The sequence below is a fragment of the Psammomys obesus genome, unplaced genomic scaffold (genome assembly GCF_907164565.1).
Source record: "Psammomys obesus unplaced genomic scaffold, mPsaObe1.curated_primary_1811, whole genome shotgun sequence".
Lineage (NCBI taxonomy): Eukaryota > Metazoa > Chordata > Mammalia > Rodentia > Muridae > Psammomys > Psammomys obesus.
In genome coordinates this window covers 5,740,591-5,753,457 of record NW_026587556.1, presented here as the reverse complement: position 1 = coordinate 5,753,457, position 12,867 = coordinate 5,740,591, and the positions used below count along the sequence as shown (strand labels likewise).

At 40.0% G+C, this 12,867-nt stretch overlaps 1 long non-coding RNA gene across 1 annotated transcript; it reads left to right on the top strand.

Moving 5' to 3' along the window:
- The first annotated feature begins 1,757 nt into the window (after window positions 1-1,757).
- LOC129674071 (uncharacterized) lies at window positions 1,758-10,353 on the top strand. Its single transcript, XR_008719768.1, has 3 exons — window positions 1,758-1,799; window positions 5,541-5,991; window positions 9,538-10,353. It is a non-coding gene; the product is annotated as an uncharacterized LOC129674071 (long non-coding RNA).
- The last annotated feature ends 2,514 nt before the right edge of the window (window positions 10,354-12,867 follow it).

Genomic DNA, 12,867 nt, shown 5'->3' with positions numbered 1-12,867 from the left:
TCTTGTTTCCTCATTCTTTTTTAAAGGTGCTCTACTCCCCACGTTCCTTCCTTCTATTGTGACTGTAGACACTTCACATGAGATCCTCCTTGTTCACTTTTCTCTCCACCTTCCCATGCTGGGGATTGAAAATCCCACAGATTTGTTTTACTACTGTGGGCATGAAAACCAGCACGTTGGCATTTTGAACAGAGCAGAGATTAAGGTATTGGCAGCCTTGAAATAGCTCTTTCTCAACTTCCATTCCCATGAGGTTATCCACATAGAGCCGTTGTTAGCACAGGGGCAGTGTGATGAAATGTATTTGTTGAGTCTCTTTGGTGCCAAAGCTTCAGTCAACTATCTGATCTACCTGATAGTGGTACTATTTCAGAAACATCCAGTCAGGAGAGCAATATCAGTCCTGTGGATTATCAAGCATGGCATGATGAAAACTACAGCTAGTAAGACCTTCACAGTTTTCCCTCCTCTCTACCCTGCCTTAGAAACCCTATGCAAGAACGGAGTGGTAATCAGAGTTTACCTATCAAGGACTGTTGCTTTAGAAACATATTCCCTTTGGATGGGGGATTCAAACATCATGAAAGCTATTTCCATTTTTTTTTTTTAACAGTGAGGCTGGAAAGAGTTACACACACAGAGAAAGGCAGTGATTACATATGAGATAATATATTTTAAAAGTTCTGTTTTTCTTCTAGTCCCCTACTTCAGACTTACCTATTTAAATACACCAGGATAAACAAATATTTGTCTAAATTACTTGACTCATAACACCGCCAGACTAGCTCATATTACACACCAACCTTTTTAGGTTAAACTTTCTTACCTAAGATGGTCTTGCATTGAGGCAACAAATTTGGAAGGCAGATTTAAAAGCTGATAAAGACACCTCTTGGCCCTCCAGGTTAGAACAAAGGACAGCGTACAATTGAACAATGGTCATTATGGGTGTAGGAATGGTGGGGGAATAAATGTAGCAGGGGAGACACTAGAGAGGATCAGTAGGGACTAGGCCTTGCCACATGGTTGCATCTCTGCCTAGTTAGGACCATGTGTAAATACAAATTCTTCCACAAATTCAGAAGCTGGTGGACAAGATGTTCTTATACAACTTTTCTTCCTGCTTTAAACAGAAAAGCAGCCCTAAAACAAACCACCAAGGTGTCTGCGGTGTGGGGCAGGAAAATTTACTAGCTTTGGTGATGACACCCACTTATAGTAAGTGGGATATTGGAGGCAACAAATTTCAAAGCTCAGAATTACCCTCGTCTGGTGATCCCAGGGTAGTTTCCCAATGGCTGGGCCTGTCAGCCCATTTCCAGCCTGGTGAAAATGGGGGAAAGATCAGTGTTGCCACAGGGACAGTAAGACAAACGGTGGTGGAACATAGCGGAGGCCACGCAGATGACTCAGGCGTGCGAGCTCCGCTCTCCCGACAGTTCTAAGAAGGGAACATCATAATAATAGCAATGTCCATGGAGCATATTAATTAGTTAGGCATGGCTGAGAGTGTCACCTGTTGCCAACCCAACCATTAAGGGGCTCAGATACCATGCGCTTAGGTCCGTGCACTTGCAAGCCGAAACTTGTAACATCCCAAATGCACAAAGCCAGGACTATATCTCTTATCTCAAGAGCCTTTTGGGGAACGATGGAATCAGAGGACTTCCTGGAATTTAGCATTTTGTAATCATGAGTCAAAGAACTAATCGATATACAACAACCTGAAGACAAACTTGAACTAGGTGTATGTGCCATCACCACATGCTGTGTGATCTGACAGAGGAAAAAGAACCCAGGTAAGTGGGTACAACTTTATTTCTCTGGTGACTTGTGCTGAAAGGAGAAGTAATTCACATACTTAGCAGCAATATTTTTCTTAAAGTTCAGGTTACTTAGTTTTATTTTCACCACAATGTTATAAATTAGAATTATATTTAGACCTTACAGACGGATTATTTTGGATTTGAAATTTTTTTATTGAATTATCCATAAAACAAGAAGTTACTGAAAATTTACAATTGTTCATAGTCAATTAAAGATATAGGATGAAAGCAAACATATTAACATCTTCTCCTTTAGTGTACTCCAATCAGCAAAGAGAAAAGCTGACCCTATACCCACATTGATAACTGCTCAGTTACACAGAGAGCAGATTCTCTGAGGAAAGAATCACATTCCCAGGACAGCAGGAAGCAGATAGACAGTATGTCCCATACTGAATTAGGTGAGAGCTGCCTGGACAGTCATCTGGAGAGACTGCCCCATATTTGAGATCTTGAACTAGAATAAAAGAAAAAGAAAGAAAGAAAGAAAGAAAGAAAGAAAGAAAGAAAGAAAGAAAGAAAGAAAGAAAGAAAGAAAGAAAGAAAGAAAGAATATTCTGACTGTGGTAAGCTCTGTGTGTGAGTTCCCACTAGTTTATGGTTCCAGGCAGAAAACAACAGCAGGTGCAAACTCTTTCACTCTGGGGTAGCTTGAATTTAGAAGCCAACAGGCCTGGGGATGAACCTGACATGGTTGTAGCTTCTACCCTCCACAATACATCCCTCATCTGTATCCACATTCCCTAATAGCATAGCAGACAAAGTAAAGTGGCTAGGAACTGAGGCTCTACTACTTGCATGCTCATTCACTGAGTCTATGGAGTTGAATGGATGATCTTACATTTAAAAGCCTCATTTACACTGCGTAAGAACACTTTTATGTTGGGGTAGAGATACTGGTGCTTAGTGAAGGCTCAGCATAATGCCTGGCTGAAGGACAAGGTGTTTGTCCCCACTGTGTGTGCCAATGGCAGTGAACACATCTTAATGGATGATGTTGGCTGGCATCTCACAGGCTGCTGCCCTGCCAGGTTTTTGGCTGATTAGACTCTAAAGCTGAATCTTCTCTTTAGGTCAGGGAGATTCATATTTGTTAAATTAAACACTCAAGAAACAAGAAATGTGTATACTTGTTATCACCAGAACTTTCTTCACATGAGGACATCAGAGAGCTTGATGGAATTTAGAAACTGTGTAATAATTGATCAATGAATCAGTACAAGAGGAATGCGAGCTAACTCAGCATGCATTCCAAGGTGTTCCTGCTTTCAGTGAGAATAAACACTCACCACCATCACCACCACCATGCATGCACCATGAAAGATGATGGGACAGGAAACATTTAAGAAATTTTCAAGCAAAATCCTCTCTGTTTATTTCTTTATTTACTTATTGTATTTTTTTCTTGGTGTTATAAGTGTAGGAAAACTGCCCCCACCTGACAAACAGGTTATTTTTCAATCACCAAAATGTATGAAAAAATTCTAGAAAAGAAAGTCTACTCCCTGGAGGTGAGTTCTTAGAAATTAGCAAGCCTACAAAGATGGGCAAAGGAAGTAGAAAAGAACATACATGGCCCGAGAATCAGAAAAGGCTGGCTTTAAGTCTCAATTTCACTAGTCACTAGCCGTCCATTTGTTAGCAAACTATCTAAGGAACTTGAGGCTCTTTCTTTATAGTTCTGAAGAGACCATCCATTTGATAAATGAGAGAATTTAATGATAACCACAACCCTCAAGTCCTCACTTAAGTGCCAGCCTCTGATAACCCCATGGGCACCAGACAAACCACAAAGCTCTCTGTGTTTCATTTCTGTGCATTCCGCGCCCAAATGGCTTGCTGCTGTTGTTACCATTGTTGCAGTGAATTTCCAGTGCCTGGAAGGAAAGCAAAAGACAGGCACACCCAAAAATCAAAGGTTGTGAAACAAGCTAATAAAACCAGTGTTATAGGAGGTATTTGGAGGGTGGAAATGGGGATACTGTTCAAAGAACAAGAAGTCAAGCTGAATTCAAGAGCCACCCTGCCATCCTAAGTCCCAAAATGTCCATTCAAACTCAAGACCTCTCAAGATTTCTAGAAAACAGAGTAGTTATTCCTGAAAGTTGAACTGGGAGAGTGTAGGGGTAAGGGGCCACTGCTGTGTAGTAGGTGAAAATAAAACTGTATCCTATTAAGATAAAAACTCTCATCTTCTATGCGATAAGGAAGGGAGAACTTAGAACAGACCTCTGCCCACATCATTATCTTTTTATAGCCACATAGGACAGGGCCTTGTCATACAACTATGTGCGGCAGACAGTCTGCACATAGTCGAGAGGTTAGAGCAGATGTTCATTTTAAGACTGGAAGCAGTGTCCCCTGTGATCTGAGTTTATTAGTGAAAATTCTTACCATCATCACTATAGCTATAATCTTCATGATGATCACCATCGCTTTTAAGGATAATTGATTTGGATCTATATAAAATATGTTACATTCTATATTTCTTAATGTCGTGAGCTTAATGTTTGATATCTATGTAATATGTGTCTAAGGGCAATGTGGAAAATACATTCATACACTGTTGTCTGTAAAACAATGTAAAATTATGATCAAGAAATATAACTCATACTTCACTTCTTTTCCTGCCATCACGCGTTTCATCAGTACCATGTTAATTCACAGCTTCTTTTATTGTAATGTCACCAACAGTTCTGCCTTGTGAGGCAGATTAAAATGGGAGTCACAGGTTCCACAGGTTTATAATCCCGGTAATAGTTGACAACTTTCCTTCAAAGGTAGCTACTCCAGTTAGCTGTTCTATCTGCTACCTGCGGTGTATTTCACTGATGTCAGCTGGCATTCATTCTAAACTGGTCAGAGAGTGCTTTGGTGTTTTGAATGAAAATGTCTCCCATAGGCTCATGTATTTGAATACTTGGTCCCCTGTTGGTTGGTAGCTCTGTTTGGGGAGGTTGAGGCAGTATGGTCTTCTATGTTTCTTGCTCTAGCTTCCCTGCCTGCTGCTCCTGTCACTCAAACCCTCTGGAACCACAAGCTTAAATAAACTCTTCTATATGTGCTTTGGGGGAATTCTGTGGTCATCTAACAAAACCGAAAGTGCCTATAACATCCCAACTCCTAAACAAATGACATAAAGAGATTCTCAAATATGAACACGAGCATATATGTACAATGATGTTTGTGAATCAGGCCTTAAAATAATGCCTGTGTGGGAATGGAAAGATGAAATAGGATGTGTCAATACAGAATAGTAGAACTGCAGATTAAAGAAAGCCAGAAAAGCTCATGGTGTGCAGTGAAGACATAGTAGCCAAACGATGCACACATCACTGGTGGGAGAATAATGGGGTTTTTAAAAATAATAAAATATTATAAATTATGTGAATACTTCTTCCTTTCTGATTTGCATTTCCTTGATCTCCTTCAATTATCTTATTGCTCTAGCAAGGACTTCCAGAACTATGTTGAAGAGATATGGAGAGAGTGGGCAGCCTTGCCTTGTCCCTGATTTCAGTAAGATTGCTTTAAGTTTCTCTCCGTTCAGTTTGATGTTGGCTATAGGCTTGCTGTATATCGCCTTTACTATGTTTAGATATGTGCCTTGTATCCCCGATCACTCCAAGACTTTAAACATGAATGGATGTTGGATTTTGTCAAATGCTTTTTCAGCATCTAAAGAGATTATCATGTTTTTTTTTTTTCTTTCAGTTTGTTAATATGGTGGATCACATGGATGGATTTCCGTATATTGAGCTATCCCTGCACACCTGGGATGAAGCCTACTTGGTCATAGTGGATGATATCTTTGATGTGATCTTGTATTCGGTTTGCAAGTATTTTGTTGAGTATTTTTGTATCAATGTTCATAAGGGAGATTGGCCTGAAATTCTCTTTCTTTGTTGGGTCTTTGTGAGGTTTAGGTACCAAGGTGACTGTGGCTTCATAGAATGAGTTTGGTAATGTTCCATCTGTTTCTATTTTGTGGAATAGTTTGAAGAGAATTGGAGTTAGCTCTTCTTTGAAGGTCTGGTAGAATTCTGCACTAAAAACCATCTGGCCCTGGGCTTTTTTTCAGATGGGAGACTTTCGATGACCACTTCTATTTCCTTAGGGGATATAGGACTATTCAATTGATTTACCTGGTCTTGACTCAGCTTTGGTAAGTGTAATTAATAAAAATAAAAGTGTAATTAATAAAAAATTTAAAAAAAATGTGAAACAAAAATTATGTGATTACTATTACAAAGACTGGAGTTCCAGATCTGGAAGCCATGGCAGTACTTCCCCACCAGACAAGATGCCAGCTATGGCCAAGGTTCAAGGGAGCAGGTTCACAGGGATGGCTAGGTGAATTAGTATTACTATTCTTAGCCTGTGCCTTTAGAAACAGACAAAACATGGACAGTTTTTAAGTTGGGTGTGTTGACATTAGTACATGTTGTTTTGTCTCTTTATATTTCCTATTCTAAAATATTTATTAAAGAGAGGTATCAATGAGATCTTGCGTTTCAGTTGAGCTAAATACTGATTATTGTAACACAGCCTATTCAAAATTTTCCTTTTCACAGCCTTACTTCTAACTTCCCCTTCCTCCCTCTCCCTTCTTTCTTCCTTCCTTCCTTGTTTCTTTCTGCTCTATGTTTAAAAGATCATTAGAATTTCAAAGAACAAATTAAATAGCCTACTCTAAGATATTGTAGAATCCAATTACTCATTTTTTTTCTTTTCTCTCTTCCTATTGATCATTGTTCTTTATAGTAAAACACTAGTAAAGTGGGTTTCTTATGAAGCATTAAAGAGCCTGGTGAATAGGAACAAGAGACATGCACATCTTGGGTCAAAAACTGATGTCATTCTACATTAGTTTTTAAGGAATGAAAAACCCCATGACTTCTTTGTGCAATGAAAATGGGAAATATAGAATATTCTACTTTATAATTTGTTTCTGGAATCCCTAAAGATGGCAACGGTCACAGAATATAAATTAATAGTCAGAACCAGGGAGAGAACCCAGATGCTATGGCTATGTTTTAAATGTCTTTCAAGAGCTTGGTAAAGTCTTGGTGCTGAGGATGTGTCAACTGAGAGGAACCTGCAAAAGGTGGAGCCTATAGAAACTTCCTTAGATGACTGGAGACATGCTCTTGAAGGGGATTGTGGAATTCTATCTCTGCCTTACTTCCTGGCTGTGAGGGCTGTTTTGCTCTACCACATGGATGCTTATACCATGATGTGTTGTCTTGACATAGGCCCAAAGCAATGGACCCAATTAATCATGGACCATAAAATTGGACCAAAATAAGCCCTTTTCCTTCATAAGTTGATTATATCAGGTAATTTGTTATAGCAATAGAAAGCCAAGTAGCACAGCAGCTGTGCCTGATCTAAACAACAGTTCTTAGCTTGTACCAGACAAAGTAGGAACCATCCCCTTGTCCACATCAAAGGCACACATCCTACATCCTATATCCGCACTTCTGAGGTAGTTCTGGGAAGCATTTGAGAGAGAAGGCTATCTTTTCTTTATCCCAAGAGCTCCTCTTTCCCACTTTCTCTTAAGAGTTTGCAACCAAGGGAACAAGGAGTGACAATTTTGTTAGTTTTGTTTTGCTTTGTTTTGTTTTCCTGTTCCTAACCCAAGGGATTTGGGCAAACTTATGTTGCTGTTCTCTGAAAAACCACAAGGAATACCAAAATAAGTCTGGATCAGGGCATCTCACCCTGGCTCCCCATGCTCCTTCCTCCGTACAGCCAGGCAGTCTCTAGTCTCTAGGGCTGCAGGAAGGTATGGCTATGCCCAGGCCTGGTCTTTGCTCCAAGCCAAGGAGTAACCAGCAGCAGCTGCCAGGCCCCTTGGGAAAGGGCAGGGCTGCAGATGCTCAGATCTCGCAGCTGCACAGTGGGGTAAGAGGGACCCCACCCAGCCAGGCTGGAGGCCTACTTAGCACTGAGTAGTGCTAAGTACTTTCCTAGCTGCAAAGTACCCTGTGTGGCTGACAAAGATGAGTGGCAAGACAAGCAGTTTCTGGAAGGAATGCAGGACAAGATGCTCTGTCCTTCTGAGGATGTTATCATTCTGTGTACACCCTGGCTCCTCTTTGGGAGAAAGCTGTCCTGTGAGAACCTCTTAGATTCAGGAGCTTCAGCACAGGTGCTGATACAGGACTTGAGGCCTGAGACAGCTATACAAAGCTTCACTTGCTGTGGCTATGATGCCCCTGCTCTTCTTATTTACAACCATATTCATGATGCTGGTTCTTTGCTGCACCCTTCTAGGGGTGGGGTCTCATTTTCTCAGCCTAGCATAATGATTCACAGCGTATGTAAGGGAAGCAGAATTTGGGATGAATCAACATCAATTAAGTTCATTCTAAGCAGATGTTGTTACATGTACAGTAAACTTCAACTGCAATTGGAGGACAGATACACTATATCATTGAAAGAAAATTAAACTTATATTCCTTTATTGACAATGGAAAGTAGGGCTTTACAGGACCAGAAGGACCAAAGATCATAGATAACTCCTTACTCTGAAATGAAATACTTCCTTCTGTTGGATGGAAGAAGATTCTTGAGGTTCAGGAGTTCCACATAAATTTTGCAAGATTCTGAACACCTCTCTGAGATTACAAAAGCAGTGAATGAGGCCAGAAAAGGCAGAGTCTCTTCAGTGCGTATGCTCACAGACTGTGCTGGGAACACCAGGGCTGCAGCTCTCATGAGTACCCCCTGTGTCTGGGTGGTATTTTTTTTAAAGATGTGATACCTCACCATGCCCTTACAAACAATCCCTGTAAACTCTTTAGTTCACTAAGCTAGACTCTAGTAAGACTTTTTTTTTTGTCAACTGTTGATGTTCCATCTGGGATGAATAGATTTTTTTGGTCCTCGGGAGAAGTAGCATAAAGCGTGATTATAGAGAAGAAGTATGTGCTTGGTAATCATTGTAGAAATGAAAGTTAAGCTCACACTGTCATATAATTTCATACCTATGATGCTACTCATCATTAAAAATAAAAAAATAAATGACAGGAGCTGGTAAAAACGAGGAGGAAGCAGACCATTACACCCCATTGTAAAGGGAAAAAATTGAGGTATCCTGTGTGGAAAACAGTATGTTGGTAGAAGAACCATATGCTCTGGCAATCCCTCTTTTGAGCATTTATCATTTGTTGAGACTGAGATTTCAGAGAGATGTCAAGCTTTATTCATTGCAGTTTTGTTCACAAAACCCAAGATACTTCAACAACTTCAATACCCATTGGTGGATCAATAGATGAAGGAAAATATCATATATAATGGAGTATACTCAGCATTAAAAAAAAGGGAATATACCATATTTAATATAGATAAATCTGGAAGACATTACCGTAAATGAAATAAACCAGGGGCATAACAGCAAAGCTGTATGACTGTTGTGATGGTTTGAATAAAAATGACCTCCATAGGCTCATAGGGAGAGGCACTATCAAGAAGTATGGCTTTGTTGGAGAAAGTCTGTCACTTCCTCCAGGCTTTGAGGTTTCAAATGCTCAAGCCAGGTCCAGTGTCAGTCTCTCTTCCTGCTATCCAATCTAGATGAAGAACACTCAGCTCCTTCTCCAGCACCAAGTCTGCATGTATGCCATCATACTTCCTTCCATGAAGAGAATGGACTAAACCCCTGAACTGTAAGCCAGACCCAATAAAATGTTTTCCTTTATAGGAGCTGTCATGGTCTTGGTGTCTCTTTACAGCAATAGAAACCCCAACTAGAACAATCGTACTCAAAGGAAGCATCTAAAACTGGCAGATTCATAGAAGCAGACAGAATGGTAGCAGCTAAAGACTTGGAGAAAATGGTGAGTTGCTGTTCAGAGTATAAAGTGTCAGCTTCAGAAGATGGAATAGACCCTGGAGAGTTGCTGTTTCACATCATGCGCTTGGGAACAAGACTTTTGGGACTCCAAGGAAATGATCGTTACCTCAATTCATTCTTGACTCTGAAGAAAGTATGATGAATTCATTAGCTTACTTAAACAGTGTTTATAGAGATTAATATGCTCTTTACACTGTACAAATACAGTAGAACTGGTTTTCTGAAAGATTACATAAGCAGATATTTAAGGAGGTAATCAATGAGGCTACCAATGCACTGAAGGGACCTCACTCTAACTAAAAGAACAAACAGCCATGAAGAATCAATCTGTAGTGGAGATGTATTAGGAACATGTGTGAATAATCAATGAGAAACCTACAGAAATGAATGGGGAAGGGGGAGTTCCACTGGGCTGGGGAAGCAGCCAGGCTTAAAGCTGTCATGACAAAGTATCATTTGTCTGTAACAAGACGAAAATGAGATTCTGATGAGTATGGGTGTATACTTAGTATATACTTTAATATGATACATGGAGGCAGTAGTCAGTTATGAACTCATGATCCATCAAATGCATAAGTCATTTATTTATTCTGTAACTATGTATCAGACACTTTCTGTATGCACAACCACTAGGTATATAATAAAGGCACCAATCAAATCATTTCTATGTGTCTATTTTTTAATCTATCATATGGACTTGACTTTGTAGTCCCTTTTAGCTATCACATTTTTGTCCAGGAGAAAGCTGACATCAGCATTGGTCATCTGTGTCTAAGAGCTGTTTATTTGAGCATTGTCCCACCAATAAAAATGTAAAAAGCAGCTTGTGGTTTAGTAAGACATACCCCATCAAATGCACCATCAAATACTAAGGTTGCAGTTTGTGACAGAGAATCAACTTGACACATTTGGGAAAAGGGAAGCTCAAGTGTGGAATTCTTTTTATTAGATTGGCCTGTGGGAATAATTGAGGACTTCATTTCTGATTGACACAGGGGAACACAGCCCATTGTGAGAAATGCCATTCCTGGGCAGGTGACCCTGGGCTACATAAGAAAGGTATCTGCACAAGAAAGAAGTAAGCCAGTAATATGTGTTCCCACATGGTATCTCTTTTAGTTCCTGCCTCCAAGTTCCTGCCTCTAGCTCATGCTCTGGTTTCCCTCAGTGATGGACTGTAACCTGCAAGCCCAAGAATTTTTTTTCATCATGGTGTTTATCACAGCAACTCAAAAGCAGGACACTTGCAAAGACTATTTTAAAACATGAATACTTTTACTATTGTAGCAGAATTCTGAGCTTTGAGAAAATGAGAATAGAATATATGTAAAGACAGGGAGGCTTGTCCAATTTCAACTGAAGATAAATATTTTCAGTTCCAGGAGGTCTCTGTTGATTTGGGGACTGTACATACACTAAGTTACCATGTTGTAGGGCATCCTTCTAATATGGCAGGGTTTAGACAATTTGGTTGACCCCAAACTTATTTTAATGGCACTATTCTTTTATCAAAGATATTTTTAAATGAATGGCATACAGAAACAGAAGGAGGAGAAGGAAGAAGAGGACGAGTCATTGTATCAGGAAAGTAGGTGGCTAAAAGCAATTTGCAGAAACGGTGGCTAGTATTCAACTCTTCGTAGCACCCCCACCCCCAATGTGACTTAAAAAACACCCCTTTATTTGTCTAGGTACTCAATTCCTCTTTGCAATGAAGCAATGACACGGCTTTCTTCATTATTATTATGAGAGATATATAAAAGTGTATACATTGGACCCTTGGACAGCATTTGTTGTATAGTAAAATCATTTATGTGGCAGTAGAATAAGGGTGGAGAAAGAGGTATCGAGATTAACACATGAAAGTTCTCAGAGGAAAACTGGAAACTCTCCCGACATGGCTACGCACGGTAGGTAGAGAGCTCATGACAAAGAAGCTGCAAGATCCCCTAGAGAAACAAACACTAAGTAATGAGTCAACGGCCCATGAAGGGTCATAAACCCTCTGGTGGGGCCACTTTCCAGCTTCCTAGCTCACTGTCATATCTGGGAGTGCTTTTTCATTTTCTTAATAAATTACCTCTATTTCAGTCACTTTCTATGTGTCCTTGGTCCAATTCAGTGCTTCATATCCAAAGAATCTAAAAATCTCTGCAAGTGTGCTCCACATTTAAACCTGCACCTCTAACATTTAGATGTAAGACACTAGGATATACCATCAGGTACGATGTTAGAGAAAAAAAATGGAGATCTTCCAAGCTTAGCACCGCAGCAACACTAAGGCTCACATACTTCTGGCTCCATTCTCTTAAATCAGTCAGGAGAAACAATACCTTGTCAATTCAGTGGGCACAGTTCCAACTCTGGTTTCAAACCTGTAAGGCCATCAAGTTATCACCTAAGAATCTATCAGGAGGCACATGTTATTTAAAAGAATATCCCATGGTTCTCTGACACAAATACCTGTTTGGTCAATACTCTACTAGTCTGTCTACTTCTTTTGGGAACAATCACTATAGCAAGATGGCAAAATTGAAGTACATACCAGAGAAGACCAACCTTTTCTTTGCATGGAGGTGATTTTCATGTAAAGAGGTAAGCTTGGGATCTATTTCATTCCATGTATGTCTTAGGTAACTCTCTCTAATTATAGCATTAGAATGCCAATGTAGATTTACAATGCAAGTATCCCAACAAGTGTTTTCATCTTCAAAGTCTTGAGGTCAGCATCTATTCTCTCCATGGTCTTGAGTTCCCCAGGAAACATAGAAAGGATCAAAAGGAGAGGCAAAGAAAACTTAATTTGAATAGAATATTTGAAAGCGTCAAGCAATCATTATCAGCACAGAGTTGGACTTTTCAAAGACACAGCATGTCTCCAATGCTTGCAATACTCTGCACCTACCCTTTGTGAGGATAGTGTCTTAGGTTTCTATTGCTGGGATGAAACATCAAGACCAAAACCAACTTGGGAAGGAAATGGTTTGTTTTTTTTCATTTTCATGTAACAGTTCATTATCAAAAGCAGTGAGAGAAGGAACTCAAACGGCGCAGAAATCTAGAGGCAGGAGTTGATGCAGAGGCCATGGAGGAGAGCTTTTTACTGGATGGCTCCCCATGACTTGCTCAGTGTGTTTTCTTATAGAACCCTGGACCACCAGCCCAAAAGTGGCCCCA